This window comes from Sus scrofa, chromosome 15, assembly GCF_054392235.1.
Source record: "Sus scrofa isolate SSC_HxYL_T2T_F1_AM1 chromosome 15, Sscrofa_HxYL_maternal_Yorkshire_Landrace_v2.0, whole genome shotgun sequence".
In the NCBI taxonomy this organism is placed as follows: Eukaryota; Metazoa; Chordata; class Mammalia; order Artiodactyla; family Suidae; genus Sus; species Sus scrofa.
This window is the reverse complement of record NC_139397.1, coordinates 27,329,559-27,347,599: the sequence shown is the minus strand read 5'-3', so window position 1 is coordinate 27,347,599 and position 18,041 is coordinate 27,329,559. Positions and strand designations below refer to the sequence as shown.

The 18,041-nt window shown below is 39.5% G+C and overlaps 1 protein-coding gene across 15 annotated transcripts in view; it reads right to left on the bottom strand.

The window, feature by feature from the left end:
* Positions 1-18,041, bottom strand: part of LOC106506183 (uncharacterized) — a 777,071-nt gene that overhangs the window by 626,430 nt on the left and 132,600 nt on the right. For 4 of the 15 annotated variants that reach the window (XR_014830562.1, XR_014830564.1, XR_014830565.1 and 1 more), the window contains 2 exons: positions 10,052-10,235; positions 9,151-9,317 (listed from right to left, as the gene is read on the bottom strand). The exons of 8 other annotated variants lie outside the window; for them this stretch is intronic. The gene's annotated coding sequence lies outside the window, so the exon portion shown is untranslated. Of the gene's footprint in view, positions 1-5,409; positions 9,318-10,051; positions 10,236-18,041 lie in introns of those variants that run through there. 3 more of the 15 variants (XR_014830566.1, XR_014830572.1, XR_014830563.1) reach the window with 2 other exon arrangements.

Below are 18,041 nucleotides of genomic sequence, written 5' to 3'. Positions count from 1 at the left end.
CAGTGGATTAGGAATCCAACTACAGCAGCTCAGGTCCCTGCAGAGATGAGGGTTCAATCCCCAGCCCAGTGCAGTGGGTTAAAGGATCCAGCATTACCACGCAGCTGCAGCACATGTTACAGCTCCGGCTCAAATTGCATCCCTGGCCCAGGAACTTCCCTATGTCTCGGATGCGGCCATAAAAAATACATACATACACACATACATAAAAATAAGGAGGAAAAAAACCTAACAAATGAACAAATTCAAGGAAATAGTTATCTACGCTAGGCACTTCAAGATGACAGAAGCGATATTATGTCTTAATTATACCAGAGCTTTCCCCAGAGAGTTTATAAAACTGAGAGGAAACAAAATTTAAAGAAAACACTGTGACTTTACGTAGCACTGCAAAACAAGCCTCTTTTTAAGTGTGGTTTTAAGACATAAATTGATTTGTATGATTTAGAAGAGAAAAAAGACACTCCTTGACCTCTCAAGTACATCTGGACACCCTGGCACCATCTATAATGATTTGGCCCCAATCCTACCTATTACAGGAAAAAGTAAAGGCATCAGAACCTGGGTCTGAAACTAGGGGGCAATTAGTTCCATCCATCAGTGGAAATTTTATGGGTTCAGTAAATGAGGAGTGTCTGGTTGAGTGCTTAGGAGGAAAAGGGGAATTTGGTGTAGTAAAGTCATAATATACTACTTATTCGGAACTTTCTCAGGAATCTAAAGGTCATCTGTCTCCCAGTCCCAAAGAAATACAATCATGCAGAAACCTCCATGGCCATTTACAACCAGCCAGCCTGGCTAAGCCTTCCCTTTAGGCTAAAGGACTGACCTACCTGCTGACTCAGGCGGACAGAATATCCTGAGGCCTGTTCTAAATCCTGACATCCAGTCTCATCTGTCCTGTTGGACTAAGAGGCCGACATAATATCCATGGATGTGCCCAGGCTGCCATTGTGAGTCTGAGCCTCTATTCTGGAAGGTGGTATATGGGTAAGTAATTAAAAAGTGAATGACGGGGAGTTCCCATCGTGGCTCAGTGGTTAATGAATCCAACTAGGAACCATGAGGTTTCGGGTTTGATCCCTGGCCTTGCTCAGTGGGTTAAGGATCCGGCATTGCCGTGAGCTGTGGTGCTGATCACAGATTCAGCTTGAATCCCATGTTGCTGTGGCTCTAGCATAGACCAGTGGCTACAGCTCCAATCAGAACCCTAGCCTGGGAGTTCCCGTTGTGGCGCAGTGGTTAACAAATCCAACTAGGAACCATGAGGTTGTGGGTTCGATCCCTGGCTTTGCTCAGTGGGTCAAGGATCTGGCATTGCCGTGATCTGTAGTGTGGGTCGAAGATTCGGCTCAGATCCTGCGTTGCTGTGGCTCTGGCATAGGCCAGTGGCTACAGCTCCGATTAGACCCCTAGCCTGGGAACCTCTATATGCCGAGGGAGTGGCTCAAGAAAAGGCAAAAAGACAAAAGCAAACAAACAAACAACAACAAAAAAAAAACCCTAGCCTGGGAACCTCCATATGCCACGGGTGTGGCCCTAGAAAAGACAAAAGAATAAAAATAAAAAAATAATAAATAATAAAAAATAATAATAATTTTAAAAAGTGAATAATGGGGTTCTTCAGATACCCATGAGAATCACCTCCTAAAGAATTCAGAAACCTAAGTTCCATTGTGATGAGACGAGTTCACAGACAGGAAAAGGATTCAGCTATTAGGGGGCTCTTTTCAACAATCCCTTTCCTACTGACCTGGAAAGGGTTCACTAGGATGCTTAATTCTGATATCAGGTAGTTGTCTTTTTGCTATTTCTTGGGCCGTTCCCACTGCATATGGAGGTTCCCAGGCTAGGGGTTGTCGGAGCTGTAGCCACCGGCCTACACCAGAGCCACAGCAACGTGGGATCTGAGCCGTGTCTGCAACCTACACCACAGCTCACGGCAACGCTGGATCGTTAACCCACTGAGCAAGGCCAGGGACCGAACCCGCAACCTCATGGTTCCTAGTCGGATTCGTTAACCACTGCGCCACGGACAGGAACTCCTTTTTTTTTTTTTTTTTTTGGCTCTTTCTTATATTGATGTTATCCACCTGATATTTATTCCTTTGACATTACCTTTCATTCCTCGCCACCTTGATACCATAAATGAACTAAATGAAGAGAATTTTCCATTTTAATGAAGTTCTCTCTCCACAGGATTCTCTTTCATGGGGTGACTGATGCTTTTTAATAATGATAAAATCCTCTCGCCAACTGCAATGTTATTATAACCTAACACTTTCTCAATTTACTTTATCCCTAATTTATAAATTAAATTGTTTATTTTTATTTATTAATCTTAATTAATTGGTTAACCCCACTCTGTTAAAAACTGATTAAATTTACTTTATAAGGACATGTATATTTTATTAAATATAAATGTGTAAGGAAGAATGCAGAATAAGGATAAGACATAAAATGGTGCTGGAAAGTAAAGCTAATGCCAAAACACACACACACACACACACACACACACACACAAGAATACTATTTAGCCATAAAAAAGATAAAATTATGCCATTTGTGACAATGCAAATGGACTTTGAGGGTATTGTGCTAAGTAAAATAAGTCAGAGAAAGACAAATACAGTATGATTTCACTCAAATATGGACTATAAAAAAACAAACAAAAATAAATGAACAAAGCAAACAAAAACAAACCAATAGATACAGAGAACAGATTAGTTATCAGAGAAGGGTTGGGAGGAGGGTGGGATGGGTAAAGGGGATCGACTATATATGGTGACAGATGGAAACTAAATTTTTGGTGGTGAGCACACTCTACAGTGTACAGAAATAAAAACATAATGTTGTACACATGAAGTGTATAATATTATAAACCAGTGTTACCTCATTAAAAATATAAAAGTCAAACCATCAGTGGGGTTTTAATTTAGGTAAGGTGCTGGATTAGATGAATTTATAAGTAGAACTGGCTTTGTATTAAGGTAGAATTTTTCCAAAAGCAAAAATGCAGAGCAGGAGTTCCCTACGTGGCTCAGCAGTTAAAGAAGCATAATCAAGAAATTAGAAAACAGGAGTTTCCATCATGGCACAGAGGAAATGAATCCGACTAGGAACTATGAGGTTGCGGGTTTGATCCTTGGCTTCACTCAGTGGGTTAAGTATCAGGCATTGCTGGGAGCTGTGGCATATGTCACAGATGCAGCTGGGATTTTGCATTGCTGTGATTGTGGTGTAGCCTGGCAGCTGTAGCTGCAATTCAATCCCTAGCCTGCGAACCTCCATATGCCACAAGTACAGCCCTAAAAAGCAAAAAAAAAAAAAAAAAAAAGAAAGAAAGAAATTAGAAAAAAATAATGTCTATTATATCATGTGTCATTTGCAAATATGGAAATGAAAGAAGGAAGGATGGAAAGGAAAAACAAAAGGTAAGAAAGATAGTTGAGATACAAATGAACTTATTTACAAATCAGAAAGAGAACAAACTTATGGTTACCAAGGGAGAAAGAAATGGTGAGGAGAAATTAGGGGTTTGGGATTAACATATACACACTACTATATAAAAAACAGATAAACAATGAGGACCTACTGTATAGAGTATGGAACAATACTGAATATTTTATAATAATTTATAAGGGAAAAGAGTCTGAAAGAGAATATATATGTATGTATAACTGAATCACTGTCCTGTACATCTAAGATAACACAACAATGTAAATCAACTATACTTCATTAAATATATATATATTTGAAATAAAGAAAAAAATATAAGCTTGTCTACCTAGGAACACATTTGGTGTGCAGATAACCTCAGTAACTAAAAATCATTTTAGTAATTTTTGGTTATACCAGGGTGCGTATGTATGTAAATGTACACACAGGTGAGTGCACATGCACACACGTGCACACAAACACACACACATATACCTTTTTATCGTGCAGATGTAGTATATTACATACACATATATGCATGTGCTATATATGTAATACATTATGCATACACATATGTATGTCATACATATAATACATTGTGTTATGTGTGTGTACAATATATATATTTGTGGATGTGTCAAGACATAATAAATGTGCCATAGTATTCACTGACTGAATGAATATATACATATATGCTTTTGGAAGCTACACACGCACTGCTCAGAAAAAACCTTTAATAGAACGACTGGGTTTGGGGAATGAAGACTTTCAGTTTTACTTTATGCTTCTTGGTATTGTTTGCAGATTCTCCCAGTATTCATACTTATTTTTTCTTGTCAACCATAATTATCTAGAAAACAGGACTATAGGACATGTTTGCTTTATATTCTTATATTAAAATACTAATAAATATTAAGACATACAGCATTATCTGATCACTTTTTCTATAATGTTAGAAATTAAAGGAAAAACACACACAGCTTGAAATTTACCTGAACCAACCAGAGCAATACAATAGTTATTCAAAGAATGGGGTTTGGGGATTTAATTTTTTGTTTGTTTGCTTGTTCTGGTTTTGTTTGTTTTTGGTCAAAAGGCTCATCCCATAAATGTCGCGCTCCCCAAATAAAATGGATGAAAACCAGAGGGGAGGGCATCACCACAGTCAGGTGATAAACACAACCAGGTATTCCTCTTACTTTTAAGCCTCAGTTGTTATCTTCTACTAAACCTCTTTCATTTTCCCTGTAGATCTCTGGCTTGACAATCATGTAGCCATAATTTAACCAAGTATTAAAAATACAATCCTCTTAGAAATAATCTTCCTCCCTACTCTTCCTTTTACCTTTCAGTAATTACTGTACTAGGGGGCAGGTGGTATAAAGGCTATGAACTATTTTAACAGATTTTTTGGTTTCATGATTAACTGATACAAACCTGAAGTGCTACCACTCTTAAATGTAATCAAGTAAAGATTTTAGTTTTGATTAGCCATTGAATAGGTCCAGAAACATAATCAGATACTTGCCTATTTTGTCAACCTCTGATTTAGAGTCTTTATTGCAGTTGAATGGCCTTAATCTACTAACAAATAAGATATCTGATTTAAGCAGACAAGGAAGAAAATGGTTTTGCTATGAAAAATTTTCTTCTCTCTTATGCAAAGAGATGGTCTAAAATCTTTCTAATGGTCTATTAAAAAACTACCGGGATTTGATATAGAAGGTAAGATGACTTTCTGATGTAAGTTAGAATATTTATTTTATCATTACTTTTCTTAAATCAATCAAAAATATTTATTGGACTCCTGCAATATAAAGTATCAGAGGAAGAAGAATCACATCTCTGCCCAGAAATGTTCATCTTAATAGACAAATAAGATACAACTGAGTAAAAATAGAAAATTAAACTTTCTATTGAAGTATAAAATTGTGCCATACAAACAATAAATCTTCATTTTCTTTCCTTCTATTTTTGTCACTCAAGACTTTTGTCACTCAGAGTTCCCATTGTGGCACAGTGGGTAATGAATTCAACTAGGAACCATGAGGTTGCGGGTTCAATCCCTGGCCTTGCTCCACGGGTTAAGGATCTGGCGTTGCCGTGAGCTGTGGTGTAGGTCAAAGACGCAGCTCAGATCCGGTGTTGCTGTGGCTCTGGTGTAGGCCGGCAGCTGTAGCTCTGATTAGACCCCTAGCCTGGGAACCTCCATATGCCGCAAGCACGGCCCTAAAAGGACAAAAGACCAAAAACAAACAAACAAACAAAAAAAATCCTCTGCCTTCCCATATTAGATATTTATGATATTTTTCCCACCATCTTCTCTACACACTCCTTCTCTCAACCTTTGTCACAGCTATGAAACCATATACAAATTCTGGCACTTCCTGCATGCCAGAACATTCTGTTCTTCCAGTACAGACCTCTGACATGATAGCCCGTTACCTCTTCTATATATCTGCTTAAATATCTCAAATGTTCCTAAAATTTAGCAGTTCCAGAACTGAACTTTTGATCATCCTTTTCCAACATCAATCTGCTCAATCTCTAGACTTTCTACAGCCGGAAATCTGAGAATCAACCTTCTTAGCCTACCACTTGTTCTTAACTCCTGTATCTCGTCCATTATAAAGTTCTATCGATCTGACTTCCAAAGTATTACTTGAGTCCACCTACATCTCTCTTTTCACTCTAATTGATTATCTGGTCTCCCTGCTTTTGCCCTTTTTTGCCCTCCTCCCTCCATCCATCCTCCACACTGCAGTCAAAATCATCAATTAAAAAAGAAAATCACAATACCACTTTTTTTTCTTAAAAGCCTTCAAAGAATTCCCATTGTATTTAAAATAAAGTACCATTACAGTTTGAATCATATGCCTTGCCACCTTTACATCTCAAATGTAATCACTTTTTTTTCACAAAATATCATAGCTGGTTAAGGTATTTTACATGTGTGACTTGCTTTGGTTTTATTGGTTTGCTGTTGATCCACCCCTATTAGATGTTAGGCTGCATATAGCAGGGATCATGTCTCCTTGTACACATGATCTCATTTAATACTCAAAATAGCCCTATTTTATTAGATAAGGAAAATGTGACTTTGAGAAGATGAGTCTTTCATGAGGACATATATCTGATATAATAAAACACTAGGTGTAAACCAAAATCTATTGGAACCAGAAGGCTAACTAGTTGTTTACGATGCTATATCATCCCCTCCACAAACATTTCCCACTGGAGACATCCAAAGTTGCAGCCATACAAGGGAATTTCCTCTTGAAAATTTGTAATGAGCTAAAATCAACATGAAAAAAAAGTCTCAAAAATGTCCAACGTCAAACGAGTTTTTAATTGCATGACTGTGAGTAGGGTAAGAAACTGGTGGCCCTGTCTTTCAGGGGGTACATAGGCTATTTCTATATATAGAAACATGAAGTACCGAGACCATTTAGGAAAGACTCAAATCCCATTTACTCTTTTTCAGTTTCCTAATATATAAATGGTTTTAGGATGTAAGAATTAAATGAGATATGACATATGAAACACTGAGCATAGTCTTGCATTCAAATAGTACTTTTTATTATACTAATTAGCCTTTTTTTTTTTTCTGCACAGTTGCACAACCATGAAGTGAGTGATGGGAAGAGACATAAGAGTGTGTTCTCTGTTTTCAGTCTGAGAGTGCTGAAGGTCAAGTAACAGTGAATATGGAGTGACTGCAGTCAAGCAAGGTGGAATCTCCAAGGTTCAGGATCTGCAATGTGTTCCAGTTCCCTGTACTTGATGACAAGTCCTCTAAAACCGATGGAGAACTTTACAGATGAGTTCAGCTCATGGTTCTTTCAAGCCCTGACCTTATCATTCAGTTGTAATTATCAAGATTCTTTCCACCTTGCTTCGCACACTTGAGTCTTTCCTTTGTGATCCTTCAAGGACTGGCTCATGGCTTGCTCTTACCAGCCTCTCTCAGGCACAGGTACACTGGTACACAATGTGCATTTACAGAAGATACTTGGGAGTGGAGAGAATTTCTACATGCCTTCAGAATATAGCTAATGTATTCGAAAGTAGTTAAGAGCACTATGAGGTACCACCTTACACCAGCCAGAATGGCCATCATCAAAAGTCTATAAACAATAAGTTCTGGAGAGGGTGTGGAGAAAAAGGAACCCTAGTACACTGTTGGTGGGACTGTAAATTTGTGCAACAACTTTGGAAAGCAGTATGGAGATTCCTCAGAAAACTAAAAATAGAATTACCATTTGATCCAGCAATCCCACTCCTGGGCATCTACCCAGAGAAAACCACGACTCTCAAAGACACATGTACTCCAATGTTCATTGCAGCACTATCTACAACAGCCAAGAAATGGAAACAACCTAAATGTCCCTGGACAGAGGAGTGGATCAAGAAGATGTGGTACATATACACAATGGAATATTACTCAGCCATTAAAAAGAACGAAATACCGGCATTCTTAGCAACATGGATGGACCTACAAACTATCACACTAAGTGAAGTCAAGCCATACAATGAGACACCAACATCAAATGCTTTCACTGACATGTGGAATCTGAAAAAAGGACAGACTGAACTTCTTTGCAGAACAGATGCTGACTCACAGACATTGAAAAACTTACGTTCTCCGGAGGAGACAGTTTGTGGGGTGGGGGGATGTGCTTGGGCTGTGGGATGGAAATCCTGTGAAATCAGACTGTTATGATCATTATACACCTACAGATGTGATAAATTCATTTGAATAATAAAAAAGTAAAAAAATAAAATAAAATAAACATTTTTAATAAAACCTGAGTCAATTAAAAAAAAAAAAAGTTGTTAAGAGCATAGGTTTTTGAAACCAAAGGGAAACTGCCAATTCTTAAGAACTTATATTAAAATTTAATTAATTATGAATTATAATCATTAAAAATACTTGCAGAAACAGTTTTAAAATGTTCATTTTTAGTACTGACCTTGAGGGAAACCAAGGAAGGAAGTCACCTCAATTTTCCTGTCACTATTATTCTCTCATTTCTGGTGACGCTGGCCACATTTGTGAATGCTATCCCTTCCTCTTGTGATGCATAATCACCACCCACCATCACGTCTCATCACCCCATCACAGACTTTTCTTTCCCTGGCCACACCACTGCCTGCTGACTGCTCTTTCCTAGCCCCTTGCTCTTAACTCCTGTGGCATTCTCTCTTTCTACGTCTAGTGTCAGCAGGCACAAATTGTAAAGGGCTTAGACTTTGCTTACTCAAGAAGTTCTATCGTGCCTTTTCCAATATAGTCATGTGCATCCCTTTTATAGCAGGATGCTGCCAGGTTGGCAACTTGCCTTCTTCTTTGTAACTATTTATGAAAACAACTGAAAGCAAGTAAGACTTATGAGTAAAAGGGGACTGAATCCATGAGTCCATGACTCCTCTCCATTGAATTCAAAGATGCTAAAATAAGTCAGTGAGGTGGTAAAGATCTGGCTTAAGACAGATTCTAACTAGGAGCAACAGGATACTTGAGAGGGAGCAACCCATAGAAGAGAGAAGAAGTCTGGAAGCATATGTCTACCTATCAAAATTAGGGGTGAAGTGAGCAGACTAGTTCCCCCCACATATACCACCGAAAAGTGAGTGACTACTAGCACAACTAATTTTGGTATTTTATGGGCCACAGCAGAGTGAGGGGTTTAGAATTGAAAGAGACATTACCACTCATGAAGCTATTGTGGCTGCAGTAAGTCAACTGACACTCCCGGCTGGAAGGAACATTTGAGCCATCAGCGGTAGATTTTTCAGTCCACTGATGGTGGCGATGGAGGACCAGAAAGAGTAGCCATCATGGTGTTCATCCTCAAGGAGAGCATGTTTCTGCTCCCCTAGTAGGAAAAGCATGAGAGATGGTAAGAAATGGCTCTTGAACATTTTCATACACCCTGGGGAACTTCAGAGACATTTGGGGGAAACTCCTGGAAATATTAGGAAGCTTTACAGTAAAGTGGATAGGAAATCCAAACTCTTGTAATTTTAGATAATAATATAAATGTGCTTTTTTATGTTTTATTTTAAAAATGCTGGAGTTGCCATCATGGCTCAGTGGTTATGAACCTGACTAGCACCCATGAAGATGCAGGTTCGATCCCTGGCCTTGCCCAGTGCATTAAGGGGTTCGCATTGCCATGAGTTGTGATGTACATCACAGAGGCGGCTTGGATCCCATGTTATTGTGACTGTGGCATAGGCCAGCAGCTAGTTTCGACCCCTAGCCTGGGGACTTCCAGATGCCATGGGTGTGGCCATAAAAAGACAATAAATAAATAATTATAAAAATTCAAAAAAATTTAAAAATGCTAAAAATTTCCTTGTACCCTTGGTCTTTTTTGTGAATGCCTGAACTTCAATGAAATCTGATTGTTTGGGTATGGGAGAGACCACTGCTTATCTTAAATAATAATTTAATTTTTTACTGGATACATGGTTTTTCCAAATAAATATTACTTTCTCAGTCTGCCTTACAGATGTGTGAGGCCATGTGACTAACTTCTGATCAATAAGATACAATTACATATAATGTTGGTATAACAATCTATATCATAACTTTGCAGGAACCTACCTTAACAGTCAACTGACATATGCCCTTTCTTTCTTCTTTCTTCCTTCCTCCATTTGCGTGTCAGGAACATCATACCACTATTTTCAACAATAAAGATGAGGGCAATACCCTAAGGACAGCAGGCCAGTGAGGCAAGGATGTTGGGTTCTTGATGAATGCATGGATCAAAGCCACTTTACCCACCCTGGAAAATACAGATAGCATTTTTACTCTTATGTCCAGTTCCTGGACCAGGATGGCTAGAAAAGCTAGGGGATTTAATTTTTTAAATTTAATTCTATTGGAGTAAAGTTGCCTTACAACATTGTATTAGCTTCAGAGCTTAGCCACTGTTGCCCGGTTTCCCCTCTATCCTTGTTCTTACTCGGTCACCTTAAATGGATTCCTTTCCTCAGCCCTCTGTCCACTCCTAAAAGTCCTCTCCTCTGCTCATCATCTTCTTCCTTTACAGTCTTTCCCCAGGTTACTTCCTGAGGCTGCTGAGTAACTAAGATCTGCCTCAAATGACATTATAAACTTTTGCAACATGTCTCTAAGTGTGTCATTTGCCACATACTGAAGTCCCCCACCCTTTACTCGGGCTTGTGTCCCATCTCTCTGGGATAACCTATTTTCGATCACATGTAATAATGTGAGCCTAGTGTCCAACAGAGTCACCCCTCCGTAGATACTCATTTCAAAACAGAAACGAAGTTCATATGCCATTTTTTTCTGGGATCCCATGTAATATCCCCAGGAAGAGCTAACAATTGCTTCTTCGGTGCTTCTACAGCAGTTAATCTTAGGCTTGTGTTACTGTAGCACACATCTCATTGTACTGGAATCAGTTGCTCGACTCTTCAGCCCATACCCCCTCTCCGAAGTTGCAAATGGTCATCCCCAAGGTCAAAAATCATGGCACTGACTGGTTTGTTTGGTCAGCACAATATTGGCAAACAAGTGAATCTGAAGCATTTGGCAGGCATCCTCCCCTTTTTCAAATGGCAACTCTTCCTAGCTTTACTCCAGCTTTACACGCATCACAGATAAATTCCTGCCCCATCCTTTCTTGGACGATTAAAAACCCCACCTTAGTACTCTCAGTTCCTAGCACCTCATACCACACTTGGTTCATCCTGGACACTCAATGCAGGCTAAAGGGAAGTGAGAGAAAACCTTTCTTGCTGTTTTGGTTCTTTCTAGAGCCTAGGCTCAAAAAACAAAAACAAAAATCAAAAAAAGACATAGAGTGTTCCTGAAATGTTTGTATATTCACAGGAAATTTCAACACTGTGAACCCTTCAACATTTCCTCCACAGTTTTAAGGGTAGAACTCTTCTAAGGAACATAATACTAAATACTGAAATCGTTCAAACACTTTCTTGAACTCTGCATTGCACCCAGGAATGAGCAGAAGGTGGGGGGACAGGGAACAGGATGTGATTCTGTCCAGTCTGACAAAGGAGTAACAGTTGGTACTTAGCGCCCCAGCAAGCTAAGGCAACCTCAGGCAAACCATAACTTTCATCTTCCTCTTCTTTAAAATGGTCACAGTGGAGATGAGTGGTCTCTCAAAACACAGAATTACAATTGCTCATCTTCTTAACATTAACGTGGAAGATAAGCTTCCTTCCAGCATACATTTGAAAGTGGAGAATTTTACTTAACCTAAATAAACTCAGTGCATCTCATTATACAAAAAGAAAAAAAAAGAAAAAAAAGAGAGAGAGAGAAACGGAAAGAAAGAAAAATGTACCACCTAGGAATATGAATACATTTTTACAATTGCTTTGAGATTCAGGGCGTGAATTTTTTAATACTTAATATCCTAAGTTGTTTTCTTCATTTCCACAGAAATACCTCTGCGAGTTCAGAGTTTATTTTTAAACTACTTTTTTTCCAAATCAGTGGGAAAAAATTTCCATATCTTTCAGCTATATAAAATAGTTTTACAGTTTAGCACTTGAAAAACAACCCCCATCAATCAGGAGCAGTAACTGAGGCACTTTATGTACCAAACAACTTAAGCTGAAATTGAAACATCACTGATTGGCAAAACAATTTTGCCTTTCTAGTTTCTGGCATGTCTTCTCATCTGTAGGTGTTAAGACTAAGGGAAACTCAATCTTGTGGCCCTACTTTAAATATTTCTAGTATCTTGGGGGTGGGTGAAGGAAAATACTATCTCATTATTAAAAAGAATGGTATAACTTCATGTGCTTGCCTGCAAATACTTACTACCTGAGGAGAAATTCCTTAAGGACATTATTATCTTTCTAACACCTTTATAAGAAGAAATATTTAGTGATCTGATTAAACACAGGTTGAATTTGCCAAGTAATAAAAGTACATTTTAGAAGGGAATAAAGTTGTTTATTCCTTGTAAATTGGACTATATCAATATCTAAACCAGTTATCCTCTGTGCTCTCCCCATGCCCTCAAAAAGACAAAAGTCTTTTGCACACTATTTTCTGCCAAAATGTTTCACTTATGTCTAGTAGTTAGCGAAAGTTTTTTTGGTGGGACACATTCTGGGATAGCATTATAGTACTTTATTGTGAACAAATAACCAGTCTGCAGTGTAAAGATACTCCATATGAATAAATTTAATTTTCAATCTACGTTATGGTATGTATAATATGCATTTATTAACACACATTTTAGATCTCTCCATATAATGAAAGGAATAATATTTTAGGCATTTTTCTAAAGCCACTGAACAAGATTCTTCTACTTCAACTGATGGGAGAGCAGCCAATTTCATAGCCAGAAACACTGGGGAAATACCAGGATAGAGAAAGAAGAAGGTTAAATAGCAGATCCTGATCTGTTTATTCCTTCATTTGACAAATATTTGTTATGCATCTCCTCTGTGCCAGGCAGTGTGCTAGACACTGACCACTCTGAGATGAAGAAAACTTACAGTTTAAGGAACAGTTTGTGAGTCTAGCAAGCCAAATGGTAACTCAAGAAGACCCGTCGTGGCGCAGTGGTTAACGAATCCGACTAGGAACCACGAGGTTGCGGGTTCGATCCCTGCCCTTGCTCAGTGGGTTAACGACCCGGCGTTGCCGTGAGCTGTGGTGTAGGTTGCAGACGCGGCTCGGATCCCGCATTGCTGTGGCTCTGGCGTAGGCCGGTGGCTACAGCTCCGACAACCCCTAGCCTGGGAATCTCCATATGCCACGGGAGTGGCCCAAGAAATAGCAACGACAAAAGACAAAAAAAAAAAAAAAAAAAAAAAAAAAAAAGACCACTCCCCACAATTCCTCCTAGACCTGAAAAGAAAGATTCTCTAACATGTGAAATAAGTTTCACTTTTTCTCTGTGTGTGTGTGATTTATGCAATATAATATACATGCCAGTTCATTTACAACTGTATAACTCCAAAAAAGTGAGGGAGCTCCCACTATAACACAGTGGGTTAAGGATCTGGCATTACCGCAGCTGTGGTGTAGATCGCACCTGTGACTGAGATTTTATCCCTGGTCTGGGAACTTCCATATGCCATGAGTGCAACCATTGGAGAAAAAAAAAAAAAAAGCCAGAGATATAGACTACAGTGAACCATAATCCAAGTGTGGAGTTTCTTGTAGGTAGTATTTTTTCATTAGACTTTGTAATAAATTATAGAGGTGGTACTAAAAGTTGACTAGTTTATAAATGTGAGCGCTCATTAGCATATATTAAATATTATTATTTATTAGAATGTTAATAATTTATTAGTTTTTAAATTAATCATCAACTCACTTTACACAATTAAGTCTAATTAATGCAGAGGGATTTCAGAGAAATGATGTTCTAAAGTCTCTATTTATTTATTTATTTATTTATGTTAAGGAAACAGCACAATTCAAAGTTGTTATATGATCCTTAGGCACAGATCAATTATCGGGCAAGAAGGGAGTTTCACATAACAGTATTTTCATGGTTTGGGCACTAGGACCATCGGGGGCTCAAAAAATGAAGTACTTCTCAGAGTAATCAAATTGTAAGGTGAGAAATCTAAGGTTCCTAGAGTGGCAGAAGCTCCACAGGTAAATCTAATAGTCCTTCCCTTTTCCACATGGTCCAGGTGAGACCTGCTGCACTGAGCCCTAAACTTCTTAAGGACAGCGTGGTGTGTAATGCATCTCTGCCTGCTACTGTCTATGATAGAATCTGACACAGAGTGTTATGAACTCCATGTCTGTGTCCCCCAAAAAGTGTATGTGGAAGCCCTATTCCCCCGTGTTGCTATATTTGAAGTAAAGAAGTAACTGAAGTTAAATGAGATTATAAGGCTGGGGACCTGACCCAACAGGGTTAGTGTCCTTATAAGCAGAGACACATTGTTCTCTCTGTGTGTGCATCAAGGCAAGGCCACAGCGGACATGGTGTAAAGGAAGTCACATACAAACCAGGAAGAGAGTTCTCAGCAGAACTGCACCATTCAGCACCTTGATATTGGACTTCCCAGCTTCCAGATTGTGAGAAAGGTCATTCCTGTTATTTGAGTCACCCAGTCTATGGTATTGTGTTATAGCATCCTGAGCAGACTAATACACAAAGTAATTACTCTAAGTTATCAGATAAACAAATAATTTTTCAAAAAAATTTAGGCTTTCTCATTTAAACATTTTTTGGCAGATACTGTGGCAGTTAAAGTGTTATGAAATGAAAGAGGACTGCAGTTATGTTTCTGCATTGATAAAATGGGAAAAAATAAATTATATAATCTTTGTAGGGCCTCATCCTTGGCATATGGAAGTTCCCAGGCTAGGGCTTAAAACAAAGCTGCAGCTGCAAACCTACACCACAGCCACACCAACATGGGATCCAAGCCACATCCATGACCCACACCACAGCTCACAGCCACACCTGATCTTTAACCCACTGAATGAGGCCAGGGAGCGAACCCATGTCTTCATGGATACCAGTCAGGCTCATTACCACTGAGCCACAATGGGAACTCCAATGGGAACAATATTAATACTTCCTTAGAGGTATGAGAAATGAATAAGATAGAGAGACCTTAGCTCAGTACTAAGTAACTACTCTATCACTTGTTATCATTATGTCTCAAGGTGCAGTACCACAGATGAAAAATGGTAGAATTTTTTCTCTTTCTGTTGACAGAGATGCCAGGAATTTTGCTCAATCCACCTGCCATTTTCATGGACGTAGTCTTTGTATTGTCTTGGGCACAAGGTTGAAACTTGGGTGAGGCAAGAGGAGACATACCCAAAATTTAAGGAGGCACCCACTCTCAGGGTCATGTAAGTACAACCGTGTGCTTGAAAGACACAGAGAATGAGCACCTCCTTAAATTCTGTACTCTAGTTGCCCTTTTACCTCCCAGCTCTGTTGGGAATCTTCTTTTGAGGATGAGTCACCTTAAAACTATGAGGAGTAACCTTCTTTGGGAGTGTGGGGAGCTATCCCCATTTTGTGAGGAAAAGAGATACAATAAGAATGTTTGAATTTTGCATATTTAAAAGAAAACTGCTTTTACTGAGTTGGACAGTGCCCCCCGCTTCCAGATTCATGTCCACTAGGAACCTACAAATGGGGCCTTATTTGGAAATAAGGTCTTTGCAGATGTAATCAAGTTAAGGTGAGGTCATAGTGGACAAGGATATGCCCTAAATTCCATATGACCTGTGTCTTTATAAGATGAGGAAAATTTGGACACAGACACACAGATACACAGGGGAGAACACAATGTGAAGATGGAGACAGAGATTAGAGTAATGTATCTCTAAGTCAAAGAGCAGTACAGTGGGAAAATTAAAAAAAACAAAAACAAAAACAAAGAGCACCAAGGATTGCCGGCAAATACCAGAAGCTATCGGAGGCAAGGAAAGATTCTTCTCTAGAGTCTTAACAGGGAGCATAGCCCTCTCAACACCTTGGTTTCAGACTTTCATCTTTCACAACTGTGAGAGAATAAATTTCCCTTTTATAAGCCACTCGTTTTGTGGTAATTTGTTACAGTCACACTGGGAAACTAATACACTGCTCAACTATTAGGGGTGAATCCTTGGGAAAGAAGAAAATGGGTAATCTGGATTTGTGAGGTACAGGACAGAATCGATCAGGACCCGATATTTGTAAGACCCCCTGTTTCCATGGGAGGAAACTATCCATGTGAACTAAAACACTGAACACTAAGATCTGGAATCCTGAGAGCCAAGAATGGGGCAGATCTGACTAAACTCAGCACTGAGGCTGGTGGTGTCGTTTTCTTCAGAGACACATGGACGTCCCTGGAGAAATCTCTCCATCACTGTCAGGAGAGTAGAAGAGCATCTTCTGACATATCTGTAGAGCCAGTGCTCATCAGGATAAAGAACCAGCAAGAGCCAGTAGAAATAGCATTTGTCTGTCCAGGTAAGTTTGGAAGTGTGACTGGCCATTGTCTCTTCCTTGAACTAACTATATTCTCAGAAGTCCTGAGCAGTTTGAATATGGGTAGGCTTAAGACAAACTGATGCATAAGAAGGAGGAACTTCTGCCAAGAGGAAACACCTACACGGAAGGACAAATAGGAGCTAGTCAAGAGGAGAATGGACAGGGGAGATTTTCGGTAGAGGGGCTAGCAAAAATGAAGGCCTCGACTTGATACAAAGACGGCACAATGAGCATCTGAAAGAATTGAGAAAGACCAAATGCAGAAGTTCCAAGGCATGAGATGGAGAAATAAATGTCTCTATATGGTAAGCCAGGAAAGTGGTAGAATTGGTAAGTGTGGAGGAAAAATATCAGATCCTAAAACCAGGGCTACAATGGAGCCCTGACTGAAACTCTGAACACATTTCCAAATGTAAATGCTTGTTGGTTTCATCAGTACTATTACACCACATACAACTGCATTATAAGTTCAATAGATGTTAGTGGGCTAGCCTAGGAATGGTGTCAGTATTCTTAATATTTTGTATAGGAGTTCGCTTGTGGTGCAGTGGGTTAAAGACATGGCATTGTTACTAGAGCAGCTTGGGTTGCTGCTGTGGCTCAGGTTTGACCCCTGGCCCAGGAACTTCCACATGCTGTGGGTGTGGCCAAAAAAAAATGTTTTGTACAAATTATTATCGTCCTGAATTTCAAACAAACAACTTACGAAGAAGCCCATTCATTTCTAAAAGGCAGATAAGCTATACTGGTGACATGCCACACCCTGAAATGGCCTTGAAATTTGGGAGGGGATACAATTCAACATAAATTCTCCTCTGCTACCAATATGTTCTGAATTGCTGATAAGCAAAATCATTACTTTTATTTAATGTTCACATGCTACTTCATTTTATTTTGTTTTATTTTATTTTGTCTTTTGTCTTTTTAGGGCCACACCTGCGGCATATGGAGGTTCCAGGCTAGGGGTCTAATCGGAGCTGTAGCTGCCGGCCTACGCCACAGCCACAGCAACGCAGGATCCGAGCCGAATCTGTGACCTACACCACAACTCACAGCAACGCTGGATCCTTAACCCACTGAGCGAGGCCAGGGATTGAACCCGCAACCTCATGGTTCCTAGACGGGTTTGTTTCCGCTGCGCCATGACGGGAACTCCCTATTTTATTTTGTTGAGATAGCCAGAAATGCCACAATAGATCTGGATAAAACTGAGTCAGAGAACAGAATCAAAGCTCAGTTAGGAATAAACAGCCCTTTCCCCCCTTGTCTACCACTGAGCTATTACTAGAGCTGGGAGGGAACTACACAGAGAACTTGTTCTAACCTCCTGATCACAACCTGGTGATCCTTGGACAAACTCCAGAGACAGCTATATTTTCATAGGAAAACCAACCCTTTTGGTTTGAGCACAAGGGAAGCTGCAAGTCTGTACTCCTACATAAAATGCAATGGAGATTAAATGAGGGTGACAGCAGCTTCCTTGAATTCTCTTCCTGTCCATGAATTAAATCCTCTTAGAGGTGAGACTCTCATCACCACGGAGCCCGGGGAAAGGACATGACTGATTGAGTTTATATTATAATACCTGGTACCTCTCCCGCCTTGGGGAAGGAAACA